Source organism: Triturus cristatus, chromosome 8 (genome assembly GCF_964204655.1).
Source record: "Triturus cristatus chromosome 8, aTriCri1.1, whole genome shotgun sequence".
Taxonomy (NCBI): domain Eukaryota; kingdom Metazoa; phylum Chordata; class Amphibia; order Caudata; family Salamandridae; genus Triturus; species Triturus cristatus.
Genome location: NC_140591.1, coordinates 1583581424 through 1583599534, shown reverse-complemented (window position 1 = coordinate 1583599534; position 18111 = coordinate 1583581424). Strand labels below are relative to the sequence as shown.

The following is an 18111-nucleotide window of genomic DNA, read 5'->3' as shown; positions in this document are numbered from 1 at the left end:
TCACTGGTTTTCCACCAAACCGTCTTCGTTTAATGGCGGCTGCAGCACAGATGTGTAGCCAAAGGCAATCCCATCAGCGCCCTGCACACACCCAGTACCAGGATTTGTTCTCCTCCCAACCAATTCTCCCTGACGCTACTCAAACGCAACTCTGCGCACTCTGGACCGCAGTCACATCACCCAGCGCTGCCCAACACTTAATATTCACTCTGTGTGCCACCTGCCATTTCACATGCACCCTCCCACCTCATTACACACGCATGACCCCCACTATACCACACCCCTTCCTGTCCTGCATACACAACACTCACTTCCTCACTAAACACAGCACATACATTTGGGATCTGCTACACAAACACTTACCAGACCTGCTCTTCCTGGCTGAAACATATCTGACTTCCTCATCTGCCAAACCCAGCACCCAACCCCCCCAAGATACAAGTTCACAAGAAAGGACATATGGACCAGGAGGGAGAATCGCTATCATCCTCACAGAATCACCCTGTGCTACACCATCTCAGAAAGCGCTACCATCAACATGAACACTTGACCTTTAAACTCAATGGAATCATCGTCAACTACGCCCATAGCAACACCCTCGTCTACCGTCCCTCCCACGGACCACACAACAACTTTGGCAGCACCATCACCGACTTTGTTACCTTTGGCGAACTCAGCTACCACCTGGGGGACCTTACCGATCCCAACGCTGCCAATCTCCTTAAAGACACGTCCAACCTTGGAGCCACCCTGAGGGGGAAAGGCCCCACACACACTCCGAAAATTAGTGGACCCTCTCTTCTGCCACATGACAATAGACAAGCCAACGCTGATCACCTGGTCTAACCACGCCCCTGTGAATATCAACTAACCTATCCCACTCCACAGCAGAAAGAACGTCCCCAAATCTTCAGGACGGGACTAGGACAAGATCTCAGAAGCATCCTGGTCTCCCGAACTGCTACAACACCAGCCTCAACACAACAACAACTTCCCTTAATCCAGCTCTAGCTTCGACGCCTGGATCCCTGTCTGCGGAGATACCACGGCTCCTCTCAAAGCCAACAAAGCCATGAGATCCAGACCGCAAGCCGTCTGGTGCATGAAAGAGCTCAGGCTCACCAAACGCCCCTGCAACCAACTTGAATACAAATGGAGACAAAGTGAGGACGTCACCGACAAGAGCACCGACAAATCTGCCCTCGGATGCTACCATCAGCAAAACAGAGCAACCAAATACTCCGCTCTCACCAACCGCATCAAAAGCAGAACATCGGTGCCAAGGAAATCTTTGCCATCGTGAAAGACTTCACCCCTCCAGCGATCAGCTCCGCTGGTATAACCCCCCCACTCAGGAACCCTGTACCCGGCTGTTCCCTATTCTTCAGAAACAAGATCACCAGCATCTATGACAACTTTAGGCCTCAACCACACCCTTCCACCCTCACAGCCCTAGTGCCCATATCAACCAACACCCACCCTGGCCCACCACCATCACCACTCAAGGGGCAGCAAGGACCATGCAGTCCATAAGCTCCGAAGCACCCTCCGACTCCTGCCCTCACCACGTTTTCGTCAAAGGACTGGACTCCATCGACGCAGCACAGACCAGGACTCTGAATGACCCAATCATCACAGACACATACCTGAGCAACTGGAAACATGCCACAGTACTCCCCCTCCTCAAGGGAGGTGAGGGGCCCAAGGATGTGGTGATAAGGGGCCCAAGTGTGCGGGAGGTGTGGTTGCCCAAGGGTGCAGGAGGTGAGGGAGGCCAAGGGTGCAGAAAGTTAGGGGGCCCAAGGGTGCAGAAAGTTAGGGGGCCCAAGGGTGCAGGAGGTGTGGGGGCTCAAGGGTGCAGGAGGTGAGGGGGCCCAGGGGTGCAGGAGGTGAGGGGGCCCAAGGGTGCAGGAGTTGTGGGGGCCCAAGGGTGTGGGAGGCGAAGGACCCAAGGATACGGAAGGAATCCAGGAGAGGACCCAAGGATGCTAGAGGAAGTTGAAGGCGCTGTATTCAATGATGCTGAAGGCGCTCTGTTCAAGGATGCTGGAGGCGTTGTGTTCAAGGATGCAGGCGGTGAGGGGCCCAAGGATGCGGGAGGTGAGGTGGCCCATGGGTGCGGGAGGTGAGGTGGCCCATGGGTGCGGGAGGTGAGGTGGCCCATGGGTGCGGGAGGTGAGGTGGCCCATGGGTGCGGGAGGTGAGGTGGCCCATGGGTGTGGGAGATGTGGGGGGCCAAGGGTGCGGGAGGTGAGGGGGGCCAAGGGTGCAGGTGGTGAGGGGGGCCAGGGGTGCAGGCGGTGAGGGGGCCCAAGGGTGCAGGAGGTGAGGTGGCCCAGGGGTGCAGGAGGTGAGGGGGCCCAGGGGTGCAGGAGGTGAGGGGGCCCAGGGGTGCAAGAGGTGAGGGGGCCCAGGGGTGCAAGAGGTGAGGGGGCCCAGGGGTGCAAGAGGTGAGGGGGCCCAGGGGTGCAGGAGGTGAGGGGTCCAAGGGTGTGGGAGGCGAAGGACCCAAGGATACGGAAGGAATCCAGGAGAGGACCCAAGGATGCTAGAGGAAGTTGAAGGCGCTGTATTCAATGATGCTGGAGGCGCTGTGTTCAAGGATGCTGGAGGCGCTGTGTTCAAGGATGCAGGCGGTGGGGGCCTAAGGATGGGGAGGTAAGGGGCCCAAGGGAGGGGAGGGGCCCATGGATGGGGAGGTGAGGGGCCCAAGGATGCGGGAGGTGAGGGGCCCAAGGATGCGGGAGGTGAGGGGATGCGGGAGGTGAGGTGGCCCAAGGGTGCGGGAGGTGAGGTGGCCCAAGGGTGCGGGAGGTGTGGGGGCCCAAGGGTGCGGGAGGTGAGGGGGGCCAAGGGTGCAGGAGGTGAGGTGGCCCAAGGGTGCAGGAGGTGTGGGGGCCCAAGGGTGCGGGAGGTGAGGGGGGCCAAGGGTGCGGGAGGTGAGGGGGGCCAAGGGTGCAGGAGGTGAGGGGGCCAGGGGTGCAGGAGGTGAGGGAGCCCAAGGATACGGAAGGGATCCAGGAGAGGACCCAAGGATGCTAGAGGAAGTTGAAGGCGCTGTATTCAATGATGCTGGAGGCGCTGTGTTCAAGGATGCAGGAGGCGTTGGGGACCAAGGACGCCAGGGGTCGTGAATAAAGACGTTTTATGCGTTTATTGAGTATCCTGTTTTATCTGAGCATTATATAGGGCTTACTACACCTACGCGGGGCGCACTGGCACCATGGCACAGCGTGGGTCTGCTGAGGATTAAAGGGAAGACTGCAAACCGTGGTCCACCTGGCAGGAGAGCCTGGCCCGGCAGTCCAGGTGGCCCGAGCTCTTCCGCCTCGGGGGCAGGACTCATCCTGAGGTGGGACGTCGCCTCAACTACCACCTCCCCGCCCTCCTCACCTGTGTGTACACGTCACGGAGGCTAGGTGAGACTCGATGGCCCCCTCCTGGAGTCCTCAGGGCCCTCACGGGTGCTTCGTCCTCATCCTCGGCGGCACGCCATGCCGCCCCTGCTTCACCCCTGAGGAATGTCCGGGACAGCTGCACACTGCCGGCTCTCTGCTTCCGAAGGGAAATTCCAATCAGACCCGAGAATAATCAAGCGGATGAGAGGCGCGTCCTAGGGCCACTAACAACATCAGTGCGCTACATCCCGTGCCAAGCCCCCCCCCCAGCACGAGCCCTATAAAGAGATCCTCGTGAACAGGTCCTGGTGCACACTGCGGTCACAGGGCCAGAGGCCAGCAGCAGGGGGGGCACGGTGACCAATACAGATGGAAACAGTTGTGCAAGTCTGCTGGTCCGAGCAGGCCCCGCCCCTTCCTGTGGGGATGACTTTCTGGTTCAGGACCGGAAATGAACTAGAAGCTAAACAAGATTCTTCAAAGCATCCACCCACCCACCTTCCAGCCATACAAGCAGTCCCTCGGAGAGGGCAAGAGCGCTGCGAGGCCACACCAGTGAAAACCGGGCACTATGCAGGTTGTACCGGTGCTACCGGCGAATTCACAGACACAACTGCCCACGCTGCGTGCCATTTGCTGGTATTTCAGAGGTTAATTTATTCGGAAAACCATGTGTGAAAGCTACAGTGCACGGGGGAGTGAGGTAGACGTCATTCAAACTCACAAACACCAGTTGCTACAGAATAAACAATCTCATCAAAGACACGCCGCGCACCACTATACAAAAGACACAACTCTGAACACACATCAAACACGACCCAAATAGGCAACTAACTTGTTATCATGGTCCCAACAACGCCCATGCACCCTACATACCTCCCCGGGCAATGGGCACGGCAGCATGGGAGCTGACCGGTTTCCCTGTGGTACCACAGTAACTCATTCATAAGACTGATAACATCTCGAATAAAACTCCAATATAAAAACCTAAACAACCTCACAACGATTCCGAGTAATCCCTGGGCTACTAAAAGCGCCGCGATGCCATAATGATTTTCAGACGCGCGCTATACCGATACAAATCCAAAACAACGGGGCCGCCCTGGGCCACGGGGTTTCCAGCTGTGGACTCCCATACACGCTAAAGGTGATTGGTGGCTACAGACTTCCACGAACCTGACGGACGACAAAGAAATGTCATCTTTGCCTTGAAAGGCTTATGGTCCACAGGACTGGAGCGACACACGTGTCAGCTGTGCACAGCGCCTGGAACCAACCAAGCTAAAGTCCGAATATATACTGGTCTCAGAACAATGGGTCATCTACAGTCAAATTACAACTAATAAGGAATAAACTCCGACTTTGGGACTATAAACTGAATAATCATTATGCCAGGCGAGTGGTGGGGGGCGGGCGGGGTGGAGGGTTAAAATAATAAATATCACAATAAGAGGTCTGGTTACATGAAAACTTTGAAGTACTGTGTATGGAAGAGGTTCAGATATGCACTGGGAGGCGGCTTGCACGTGGGCACACAAGTGTCTCACGAGTCATGCCTAATGGATGCCATGACAAGATAGCCACATTGGATCAATCAATCAGTACATTTGTAGAGCGCACTATTCACCCATGAGGGTCTCAAGGCGCTAGGGGTGGGGGGGTGGGGGTGCTGCTACTGCTCGAACAGTCAGGTCTTGAGATGTCTCCTGAAGGTCAGCAGGTCCTGGGTCTGACGCAGGTGGTTGGGGAGGGTGTTCCATGTCTTGGCGGCGAGGTGGGAGAATGATCTGCCTCTGGTGGTCGTTTGGTGGATGCGGGGGACGGTGGCGCGGGCGAGGTCAGCGGAGCAAAGCTGGCGGTTCGGAGTGTAGAAGGTGAGTCGTTTGTTGAGGTATGTCGGTCTGGTGTTGTGGAGTGCTTTGTGAGGGTGGGTGAGGAGCTTGAAGGTGATTCTCTTGTTTACGGGGAGCCAATGCAGGTCTCTCAGGTGGGCAGTGATGTGGCTGTGGCGGGGGATGTCGAGGATGAGGCGTGCGGAGGCATTCTGTATGCGTTGGAGTCTTTTCTGGAGTTTGGCCATGGTTCCCGCATAAAGGGCGTTGCCGTAGTCCAGCCTGCTGCTGACGAGGACTTGGGTGACCGTCCTTCTGGTTCCGGTGGGGATCCATCTGTAGATCTTGTGCAGCATGTTGTGGGTGTTGAAGCAGGAGGAGGAGACGGCGTTAATTGCTGGGTCATTGATAGTGATGAGTCCTGGAAGAACCCCAGGTAGCGTGCGTGTCGGTGCAGCTCCCAGCGCGGCCAGCCACCAGGAGTTGTCCCAGGCGGATTGGGTGGAGCCGAGGATAAGGACCTCCGTCTTGTCTGAGTTCAGTTTCAGGCGGCTGTTTTTCATCCATTCAGCGACAGCCTTCATTCCTTCGTGGAGGTTGGTTTTGGCGGTGGTGGGTTCCTTGGTGAAGGAGAGGATCAGCTGGGTGTCATCAGCGTATGAGACGATATTGAGGTTGTGTGATCGTACGATGTTGGCAGGCGGTGCCATGTAGACGTTAAAAAGGGTCGGGCTGAGGGATGATCCTTTGGGGACGCCACAGGTGATCTTGGTGGCTCCGGATCGGAATGTGGGTAGGCGGATTCTCTGGGTTCTGCCGGTGAGGAAAGAGGTGATCAAGTCCAGGGCTTTGTCACGGATCCCTGCGTCGTGGAGGCGTGTGCGTAGGGTGTGGTGGCAGACGGTGTCGAAGGTGGCCCAAGATGTCCAGGAGGATGAGGGCCACAGTTTCGCCTTTGTCCAGCAGGGTCCTGATGTCGTTGGTGGCAGCGATGAGGGCCGTTTCGGTGCTGTGGTTGCTGCGGAATATGGATTGCGATGAGTCCAGGGTGTTGTTCTCCTCAAGGAAGTGTGTCAGTTGCCTGTTGACGATCTTCTCGATGACTTTCGCCGGGAGCAGGGAGATGGGCCGGAAGTTCTTGAGGTCCTTTGGGTCTGCCTTGGGTTTCTTGATTAGGGCGTTGATCTCGGCGTGTTTCCAGCTCTCCGGGAAGGTGGCGGTCTCGAAGGAGCTGTTAAGGATCTTCCAGAGATAGGGTGCGATGATGGAGCTTGCTTTGTTGGAAATGTGGTGGGGCAGGGGTCGGATGGCGAGCAGGAGTGGATGGTGTTTATGATTTTGATGGTGTCGCCGTCATTGACGTGGTTCCAGGAGAGCAGGAGGCCGGTGTGGCTGGGGGCGGTGAGTTAGAGGTGTCGGTGGCTGTCGGGTGGGTCTCGGTGTCAAAGCTGTTGTGGATGTCTGTGATCTTGCGGTGAAAGAAGTTGGCTAGGGAGTCGCAGAGGTCTTGCGCAGGCGGGATGTCGTTGGAGCTGGGGTTGGCGAGTTCCTTCACAATGTTGAAGAGCTCTTTGCTGTTGTGTGCGTTGTTGTTGATGCGTTCCTTGAAGGAGGTCTTTTTGGCGGTTCGAATGAGTTGGTGGTGCTTGCGGCTGGCGTTCTTGAGGGCAGCGTGGTTGTCCAGTGTCTATCCGTGGCACCACTTCTCAAGTCTTCGGCAGGTCTGCTTGGATGCCTGGAGGTCAGTGGTGAACCAGCTGGCCCTTCTGTTGGTGCGTCTGTTTGAGGGTTTCTTGATTGGGGCAAGGGTGTTGACGCAGTCGTCGATCCATTGCCTGAGGTTGAGGGCGGCTGTGTCGGTGGGGTCAGTTGGTGGATCTCGGGCGAGGGTGGTGATTAGCTGGTCTTCAGTGACCTTGTTCCAGCTGCGGTGGGGGATTCGTTGAGGGTGGTTGTGCGTGGTGTGTTTCCTGAAGGAGAAGTGGATGCAGCAGTGGTCGGACCAGTGCAGTTCGGTGGTGTGGCTGAAGGTGACATGGTTGCTGGTGGAGAAGATGGGGTCGAGCGTGTGTCCGGCAGAGTGGGTGGGTGTCGTGACAAGCTGTTTGAGTCTGAAACTGGCGAGGTTGTTGAGCAGGGTGATGGAGTTGCTGTTGTTGGCGTTCTCGAGGTGGAAGTTCATGTCTCCGAGGAGGATGTAGTCTGTGGAGGCTAGGGCGTGAGAGCTGACGACGTCTGAAATGGAGTCGATGAACTGTGTGGGTCCGGGGGGGTCTGTAGACGAGGGTTCCTCTTAGGGTGGTGTTGGGATAGATGTGGATCTGGAAGTGCAGGTGTTCAGAGGTGCTGAGGGTGTCTGCGGTGCTTGTCGAGATTCTGGTGGTATTTCTGTGGACGATGGCGATTCATCCTCCCGGTCTGTTGGAGCAATCCCTGCGGGTGATCTTGTAGCCGTCCGGGATGGCTATGGCAAGGTCGGGTGCCGATGAGGGGTTAATCCAGGTCTCCGTCAGGAAGGCGACATCTGGGGAGTATGAGTCGAGTAGGTCCCAGAGTTAGATGGCGTGCTTGTGGACGGAGTGGGTGTTCAGTAGTATGCATCTGAGGTGGTTGTGACCTGCCCTGGTGGGGGGGCAGGACGAGCAGGAGCTCGGTGGCTGGGGAAGCTGCAGCTCCGGCAGGAGAAGGGTCCGTGAGTGAGCTTCGGGGTGGCCTGGAAGCAGCTGGGTGATCGGCCGGCATTGAGTTCGTGGAGGATGCTGGCGTCGTAGCGGCAGCGGGCGGCGTGGCTCTCGCAGGGGCCAGGGGGTCTGGTGCTGGGCACGGTCCAGGCGCAGACGGGCGCAGATGGGCTTGCCTTTGGCGCGCCAGCGGCCGCCATTAAGAAGGGGAGGTGGGAGGGAGGAGCTGCTGGGAGGCGGGTGCAGGGAGTGAAAGGGCGAGAGAGGGGGGCTGGGCCGCAGGGGACGCAGCAGCGGGAAGGGGAATCGGCAAGATGCCGAAATCGAGCAAAGGAGAGTCCCAGAGGGAGCGGTGGTCAAAATAGAGAGAGATACAGTTATAGTAGGATACAGCGAGAGTAATGAGGTGAAAAAAGCGAAAAGAAGTGCAGAAAGTGAGAAACAGTGAAAACGCGGCAGACGGGCCGAAGGGGAAGATCAGAGGCAGAGGGCTGGCGCGAACTTGTGGCAACAGCGGGGGCGGATACATGTGCACACTCAGGTGGAGCTATACAGCGTGGGGAGCGACCTGCCTGTAACCAGAGTCAAGGGTTGCTCCCTTTTGTATGACTGTATCCAACAGAGGGGCACGTCTTCCCTAAAACGTGTCACCCCGCATGCAGCTCCCACATACATGTTCTTCTGCCCATGCAATGACCCAAGACTAGTCCCTATGGACAGAGCAGCGCACATACACTCTGCAGCACACAAATTCCACTTGTCTATCACCAGGCTCACAGTAGCACGCATTTCTCATTCTACACCATAACATCCAAATATCTGCATTAGACAACACTGCACACATGTCCACAGAGGAGAGCAAACCCCATGATGGGGTATGACCTTAGCACTCATGTCACATCACGTGCCGCATATAAGGGCCAATAATATATATTAACTCCCGACAGCAGCATTAGAGACACCACCGCACACACCCAAGGCAGCACACACACAGTGTGATCCTAACAGCACCATTGAGTTAGACACAACAAACACTATCCTACAACAAAGCACACCAACACAGACCTCTGGACACACAACTAATGTAATGAAGTGGTGTCAGGCCGCCCAGCAGCTGCCTTGTACACACGGCAATGGGCAGGTGTACTGACCCCGGACACTCCTTTTTTAATGCTATTTGTTTATTGATTTTGGGAACAAAATAAAATTACAATCACTTGTTCTGCCCCCCCCCCCTCCCATCTCCAAACAAGGAGAGAGATGCGAGTCCCACTAAATACAAATGTATATAAATCCATACATTTCACTTGGAGTGCCTAGACAGCACAATTGGTATCACCGCATCATATTAAAGAATCCGCATCACAGACACATCCAGAGAGTATCAATCATTGTTCCTTCTACCTCTTGACCCGGTTCGGCCCCCCAGCCTCACCCAAAATTGTACAACTCTTCGCCCAGAGAGGCATCCCCACTCCCCACACATCCACACAAAAATCCAGACAGACGGACATGTTATTTCCGTTCATTAAAACCACACAATTGATACTATAAGAAATTACAGTTAACATCATTTCAGAGCCAATAAAAACAGAATGAAATAAAGCTTAATCTGAAAAGAGATTATTTGTGCGGTGAAAGACACCAGCAGGAGGATGTTGAAAGGACTAGAGTAGGTGTAAAACAGAGATACTGAAAAGATTCCAGATGTGTTGTGCTTTACACTGCAAGCCATGCATACACAGAAGAGTTTAGGTGGACAGACGCCTGTTTTCGGTTGTCTAAGAGCCGTTCACACCTGTTGCACAATAGATAAACCTCGGTAGTAGCTGAGGGTGATCACCTTTAAGCAGGGCCACTGGAATTATGCGGCAGGAGAGGGCTAAATCAAGTGGCAGGGTTAAGTAAATTATGCGGCAAGAAAAGCCAAATTATGCGGCATATTTTGTGATAGCATTGCTTCATTATTTTGTCTTTTTTAAAACGTGTTAACACTGACTGGGCTTTAGTTACACCCCAGTACCAGTTTAATGCCGAAATATTGCATTAAGCTACAGAAAGGTGACCAGTCAACCTTTGCCGAGGCTGCGCAGGAACATGTGTCACTAGGTTTTTAGTAACATTTGAACCGTTTGAGCTAGAAACAATGTTTTTTTTGTTAAAATCTGCAGAGATGATGGAGCAGCGGATGGATTATGTGGCAAATCTACACTTAGGCGAAATTCGCCCCATAATTCCAGTGGCCCTGCCTGTATGGCATTAGATGAGCACATGGCCACAGGCGGGGATACTATCAACATAAAAGATGTCCTTAGCCACTGTTTCCACTCTCCCAGTTATTTTGGGCAACTACAGACCATCTGTATCAATGCACTAGTCTTGTATTAACAAAGGATCCCTTCACCAGAGCTCAGGTTTGACTCCTGTGGTGATATCAAAAGTCCAGTGCTGGGATGTGCCAACATCTCAGCTGCATTCGCTTTAACTGTAAAATGCTGGACAGGGGCCCACTTCAATATTTGTGTGAAAAGGAGTTGATTATAACTGGATAATGACTCAAGCATGCCGGTTTCTCATTTTACAATATTAAGATATTATTAGCATTTGTTGTTTATAACCAGCGTATGTGTTGTTTTTTTGTGCACCACAAATATTGGGCATAAAGTGGTTCCATAGCAGAATAAAGATACATATGCCACGGGTTACTGTCTATACCACAAACCGTGAAAATATATCTTTTAAATGTGGCCTTCAGCTCCACACACGACTGAACCAGGCACCCGTCTGTGGTGGAAACCTCAAGATAGCCCGGAAGTCACCCCTAGACTGCCGGAAGCACTTCAATGGACACAAACAGCAGACTGACCGCCCTCCAAGTGCCAAAAAACAACAAATCAAAAGAATGCAGCCTTGAGGGACCAACCAGCGAGACGGCCACAGACCCGGAAGCACACAGAGGATTGCGGTTCACCTCGTCCTTCTGCAGGCTCCCTGACCGGGGTTAGGGGGGTGGGGGGGGGTTGCAGTTCTCCCACAGAATGTCCGTCCCCCTTACAGAGGTGTCCTGGCAGGGCCAGTTTTAGAATGGTGCGAACAAGGCAGCTGCACCTGGTGCTGAGCTTGTGGGGTCGCTATGTTTAGATATAACTTATGGATTTAAAAGCACCTGCTGCAGAGTTGCTTGAGTGTGCAGCAGTTTTCAGGCAGCAATAAAAATGTTAAGATAACTCTGGTGATTAATGCTCCTGCTGGTGAGAGAGTCAGGTTTTGTCTGGTGGCAGTTTTGACTCATCATAAAGTAGCGCAGAGGGATAATATGCATGCTAAAAAGAACACCTACCATGCAGATTAAATGACTGTATTTTATGTGGATAGCTCAGTGGGTTATTGTTTTTTTGTCACAGAGATCGTTTTGTTACTTGCAGACCATAAACTGCAATCGTAACATAGCACAGTGACCTATGAACTGCCATCAAAAAGCCAATCCTATACACTGATTTAGACATGTATTGCCTCTGTATAATGTGTGTGTGAGATGTTAAGTGCTCTGACACCCTACAATGGTTGTGAGGACACGTTTTTGTGATTCTGTAGTGAAAATTGTTTTTTATACAGTATCAAAACAAATTAGAACACTTTACTTGGCGATGTGCAAATTTTAAATATTTTTGCTGAAACCCAATTTCCAAACCTTGTCAGTAAAAGTATACGTAGGTGGGAAGAGTTTGTGGCCATTTTAATGGGGAAAATTCTATCTGTAAATTACAGTGTACTACTCATCATGCTTCAGTAATATATTTATGATAAGTGAGTTTTAAACATGGACTGGAAATTATCACTGCTCCTGGCCAGATGATAGTGCTATACCAACCACCTCAAGGCCTAGCCGGTCAACAGCCTAACGCATCACTTGCCCAGAATGCGCAAAACGTTGTGCCTCAACAAGGAAATGGGCAAATCCCGGCCCATCCAGTTGGGCCCTCTGTTTCAGTGCAGGTACATCCCTCTCAAGGTTCACAGCCTTTGGGGTCCCACTCTAGCAGGACTACCTCGAATCTCACCCCATCTTAAAACAACCAACACCAAAAACCCCTCCAGCGTTTAGAAAACAAAACAGGAAACGTATATCTCGATATCATACTAGAAGTTGGGATTCATTTGAGGAAACTGTGGTATTTAAGAACATGGCCAGGGGAGGGATTGGCAATGAACATAATGATGTGAATCTACAATCCGTTCTGGACACCATTAGGACACGCCTCTCGATGATCAGAAAGCCACCCATACAATATACGACAGATCAGATTTGTGAATGGTGGGGCTGGTTTTTGAATAATCCTCTCGAAATGCTGTATCAATGTTGAACGACGCAAGGGATCATAAGATTTCATCCACTAGTATCCCAACTGCAACCGAACATTGTTTAATGTGGGCAGAGTAGGGTAGGAAAAGATACTACAGATACATTACAGGTTATCCTATGAGGGAAATATATCCCCTACCACCTGTGCCTGCAGCTGGAGGTGCACAGGCTCAGCCTGAGAGACCTCGGTATGTTCATACCTCTGGCACAGGAAAGAACTTTTAGACATAACGAAAGATCTGCCAGACTATCGAAAGTGCCCAAAAGGATTCTATGATTGTCTCCCGTCTGCTATAACTCTTTGCACCATGACTTTAAAAGATGTGGCCACGCGATGTGTGGAAAGGGATACATAGAGTAGATGAAGTCGCTCATTTTGGGGATACCTGGCAAAACCTTGATGTCTTGACACACGAAGAGCCCCAAGTGCTCCACCTGACCGACGCATACTTGCTATTCCTGGATTGGTGCTTACTAAGTTTCAGAACACCATGCCCCCAGAGAAAATAGATTAGGACAAACTGAACGCATGTAAACAGAAACAGAGTGAGGAAGTCTCTGATTTCTTCTCCAGATTAGAGGAAGTGTTTAAAAGTCACAGTGGACAAGACAAGGCTACAGTCACTGGCCAAAGAATATTTGCAGATAAGTTTAAAAAAAAACTTAAATAAGGAGCTGAAGGACCTTATTATCAAGCCTGAGAGCAGTGGGCCTACCAAAGACCCATCAGATCTCCTCATGACCGCTACTTATAATGAAAATGATTTAAAATGAAGAAAATTCTGATAAAAAAAATTAAGGATTTAAAGAATAAAGTGTTATTGCAACAGGCTTTTCCAGCTAGGGAAAGACAGAGAGGAATGGGAAATATGAGAGGATGAGGACATGGAAGAGGAGCTGGTCAAGCCTCATCAGCTCCAACGCAGCAACACAGGGCACGATTAGGCTAAAATCAGTGTGCCTATTGCTTACAGGAAGGTCATTGGAAGAAGGAATGCCCTAATTTACGGGGCCAAACAACGGTGACAAGAGGAAGGGGTAATTCATTGACAAGGCAAGAATTTTTACCCAACGCTTTAATGACAACAGATGCCAGAACTATTTTGATAACATAAAAACAGACAGAAGCTTTTACAGTGATGACTATACTGACATGGACTACTATACCTTTGAATACCATCAATAGGGCACTGACGGAAAGGGCGGAAGGAGGTTCATGATATCAGTCAATAAAACTGATCATTATGTTACTGCACAGCTGGGGGGGGGGAGAGAACATGAATTCCTGGTAGATACTGGTGGTACTCACACCTCTCTGGTTCATAATCGCTTTTCTAGGGCTCCCCTCGCCGGTAGATGTAACATCTGTGGGATTTTCTGGTATTTCCGTTCAGAGCCCTATTTCACAACTACTGGGAGTTACTATAGGGCCTCTAACAACTACTGTCCCGCTTGTGATTACAGAAAACTGTGCTGAAAACCTGTTAGGATTAGATTTGTTGAAAGGATTGCATGCAACCATGTATTGTTCTCCTGATGGTGTCTTTATCACAATGGGTGCTGGCGATTTCAGTAGATGTTTTGTTGCAATGGATCTTACACAGCTGCCTCCTGAGTTACAGGAAGTGAATGCACAAGTTTGGGCTTCTGGGGACAATGATGTAGGGAGAATGGAGATAGATCCCATCGTGATAACAATTAAAAAGGGTGTCCGCTTGCCACGCATTCCCCAATATAAAATATCTGAAGAAGGGAAAGAGGGACTGAATGAGGTCATCTCTGATGTGATATATAAAGACATTATTAAAGAAATAGATTGTTGCCTATGTAAGAGTCCTACACTTGCGGTTTTGAAGAAGGGTACTGATGGCATGCCAGATAAGTGTCAGCTAGCAACTGATCTTCGTGCCATTAATAAAATTGCGATTCCCCAATACCCTGTTGAACCTGACATGAATTCAATATTTACTATGATCCCACCTACTGCTAATTATGTCACTGTTTTCGGTTTCAAAGAATGCATTCTTCTGTGTTCCTATTCCCCAAGAGACAAAGTACCTTTTACATTCTGCGGCCGTTCTTTTTCTTTTACGCAGTCTGCTCAAGGGTATACAGAAAGTCCTAGTATTTATAACTAAGCTGTTAAGAAACAATTGGATCTCCCCACTAAGGATTCAGTATATCGATGACCTCCTCATTGCTTCGGACATAGAAGGTTGCAAACAGACTACAGTGAAATTACTGCATCACTTAGCCTCCTCTGGACATAAAGTCTCTCTTTCAAATTACAGTATTGCAAACAGGAGGGTACCGATTTAGGTCATCTCCTGTCGGAGAGGAGTAGGAAAGCTGCACTCACATAGGACACAATTGGTGCAGAACATGCAGAGACACGGACTCAATCTGATGTCTGTGCATTTGTTGGAATGACTTCTTTTTGTCGACAATGGATACCTAATTTTTCATTAATTACAAAGCCTCTGCTTGCTTTACCATTAAAGGATGTATACATGCAGCTTCCTGGACAAATGAGTGTGAAGCTGCCTTTTTGCAATTGCAAAAATGCTCGATGTAAGGCTCTAGCTTTAGGTAACAGTGATTATAACAGAGACTTTTGCTTATTCGTGCATGAAAAATATGGTTGCAGCTTGGCTGTTTTAACACAGCCCCATGGGGGAAGGAATAGGCCATGCTCGTTTTCCTCCCCCACATTGGACCCAGTAGTGAGAGCTTTGCCAAATTGCTTGCGTGCTTTGGCTGCTGCGTCCACTGTGGTAAAGCAATCCATAATTTAAGTTTTGGGTCAAAATTTGACAATTATGGTACCACATGTGGTGGACATAATATTAAACAAAACTCAGACCCAGTACCTGACCAGTGCGAGATTAGCCTGGTAGGAGTTGACACTTTATGCTCCAAACATCACTCTGAAATGCTATTTTTTATGAATCCAGCTACTGTACTACCCACCCCCCCCCGAATCCCAACAAGATGAGAAGCATGATTGTGTATTAATTACTGAGGAGGAGACTAAGGGACAGGTAGATCTGACGGATAGGCCTATATCGGACCCCCAAGGGGGAACTGTTCGTGGATGGTTCATTTTTCAAATTAGCCGACGGCACTAGTACAGCGGCATATGTCATTATTGCCTTGAAAACTGTGGTTAAGTCGTGGAAAATATGACAAATGTCGGCCCACTTCACATGGAGCTAAGATACAGCATGGGGAGCCAACAGTTAAGCTATTGGATGCCTTGATGTTACCAAAGGGCGTTGCTATTGTTAAATGCAGTGCCCACAAGAAAACTGTAGATGAGATAGGACAAGGAAATGCTTTTGTCAATGAAACAGCTAAATGAACAGACGAATCAGAGTCTAATGTATGTTGTAGGGGACAGCTAGATGGACATCAGAAGGGCCTATGATCAACCAGACTCTGGATTGTGTTAGGGAAACACAGGAAGAAGCTACGGAGGAAGAGAAAGAACAGTAGAAAGTATACGGGCGTCAGGATGGGACAGGATGTTAGATAGATCTGTCAGGAAAGCAAAGATGGATGCTGCTGAATTATTATGTTAATGCTATTGTTACCATGGCCCACAGTCCAGCCCACATCAGTGCCAAAGGAATAATGGCCATGTTAGATCATGTATGGTTCAATGAATTGATTCCCACGGTGGCAGAGTCCCATGTCAAGAGATGCATGATATAGGAGTTACTTTTAACCCAGGAAAAGGTACCCCCATTCCGACAGGTCATTTTGCACCCCCAGATTTGCCCTTTGAAGTCCCGCAGAGTGACTTCATCAAGATGGAACGAGTAGGCAAGTTCAAAAACATTCTGATAGTGGTTTGTACTTTTAGTACATTTGTGGCGGCTTACCCTCTATGGGATAACACAGCCCTAAGTACTGCAAAAGTACTCCTGAAAGAGTACTTGCTGAGATTTGGCTCGCCTGAGTTCTTTGGAGCGACGACAGGCCACCCTTCACTGGCCAAGTGATAGACCTGGTCTGCAAAGGCTTGCAGATAAGGCAAACGTTTCATGCTGCCTACCATCCTCAGGCAGCTGGCCTCGTGGAGCAGTATAATGGAATACTGAAAGGAAAACTGGGAAAGTTATGGGCTGAAACGAAATCAAAATGGCCTGATACTTTGCCCATAGCTTTGTTTTCAATGCGCAATACTGAACACTCTAAAATGGGTTTATCTCCATTTCAGGTAGTCATGGGGATGCTTGCAAGTGTTTGGGGTGTACCGAGACCAAAGACATTTTCTGAAATTGAATATCCCCCGCTTGTCGGTTATTGTGCCCAATTGAGCAAAGAACTGCGTTTGATTCATTCACAGGTGAAGGCCAGTCTCCCTTCTCGCCTTGAAGGTCCAGGTCATAAGCTAAGGCCTGGAGACTGGATTTTCACCCGCCATTTTCAGAGAAAGTCAGACCTTCAGCCACGCTGAGAGGGTCCAGGTGCAAGTTCTCCTCACCACCCAGACTGCTGTTAAGTGCACATGGCATAGACATTGGATACATGCCAGTCATGTAAAGAAAGCACCACTTCCTTTGCCGTACAATCAGTGGGTAAAAAATTGAATACCTGACTTTGAATTTGAACAAATTCCTAAGCAAATGCCATTTGGGGATGGGGATCTTTTGATACATGGTGAGGTGCTGCCGTTGGAACAGGAACTTGCTGCCATCCAGACGAACAGACTCTGAGCATCCTGATGGTGTCCAGCCTAGATACAATTTGCGGCAAAGGAGCAAAAAGAACTATAGACTTTGAAGAAACTCCCTTTGGGGAGGTAGCAACCCGTGCCAGTGGTCTGAACCTGTACATAAGCTTGCCAGTGAGGCTTTGAAGCAAAAGGCACTGAGGAATGAATGCTCTTTGAGAGTGTAGCAAGTACATTTTGAAGAATTTGAATTACTTTGCTCTGTTTCTGGCTATTCGTTATGCTACTCTTTGTTCCCTTGGCAATTAAACAACAAATACGTATAGGAAGTGGAAGGAAAGGTAAGAAACAACACAGGTTTAGTATAAAGACCAGTATAAGGAATAGTATTAAGCGTTCTTCTAAAAGAGGTATTCGTATATAGATTAGGCTGTAATGGGTAGAGTTGTGGACCTGCCGTTAAGGCCCTTTGGAAAGGTGTCTTCTGACCTATTAAAAAGTACTTGCCCTGAATCCCCTGCTCAAAGCCGGCAGTTTTGGATCAAAAGGAGGAAAATAGTGTTACATGTTTGTTCTCTATTGCTAGATTTGAGATTGTTGGGCCATTTTCGGTGGATTCAAACTTTTTACCCTATTCATAGCCTAGTGCCTCCTACTCCTACCGCATCTGAACATTATCACTTCACCCTGTCCCCTCTTTCGGATCCGCATCCGCCAAACGTATAAGCAGAATACATTTGTTCAAACATCACATAAAATGCCCCTAATGTTAATTTAGCCATACAAAAGCATCATCACTTAGCCGCTGAAATACAAGAGGACAATGAAGATTGGACTTGGTCAGGATGGTTTTGGAGCCTGGTAACCACTTGGAGTTGGAAGCTGCTCAATATAGTGTTAATAGTGAGAGGAGTTATCTTAGTGTTATGTTTATGCATCAATTGTCTCCCAACGTGTTGTACAATGTGTCTGTTATTCTGCAGACCTGCACCTACTTTTAGTCACAAGATAAATGCCATGCTGATGCAACAAAAGGAAATATCAGAATGAATGACTATTGAGATTACATAAGCCAAAATGGATGAACTTTTTGTACAAGAGCCATTGGAGAAAATTTGCTTTAAGAAATGGACTGCATGCCTTTAAGCACAACAGTGGG

The 18111-nt window shown here is 50.0% G+C and overlaps 1 protein-coding gene across 3 annotated transcripts in view; it reads right to left on the bottom strand.

The window, feature by feature from the left end:
- LOC146806248 (uncharacterized) overlaps window positions 1-18111 on the bottom strand; it is a 377938-nt gene that overhangs the window by 354370 nt on the left and 5457 nt on the right. The window contains exon 1 of one of the 3 annotated variants that reach the window (XM_085623500.1): window positions 3394-3772. The exons of the other annotated variants lie outside the window; for them this stretch is intronic. The gene's annotated coding sequence lies outside the window, so the exon portion shown is untranslated. Of the gene's footprint in view, window positions 1-3393; window positions 3773-18111 lie in introns of those variants that run through there. 3 annotated transcript variants of the gene reach the window in all.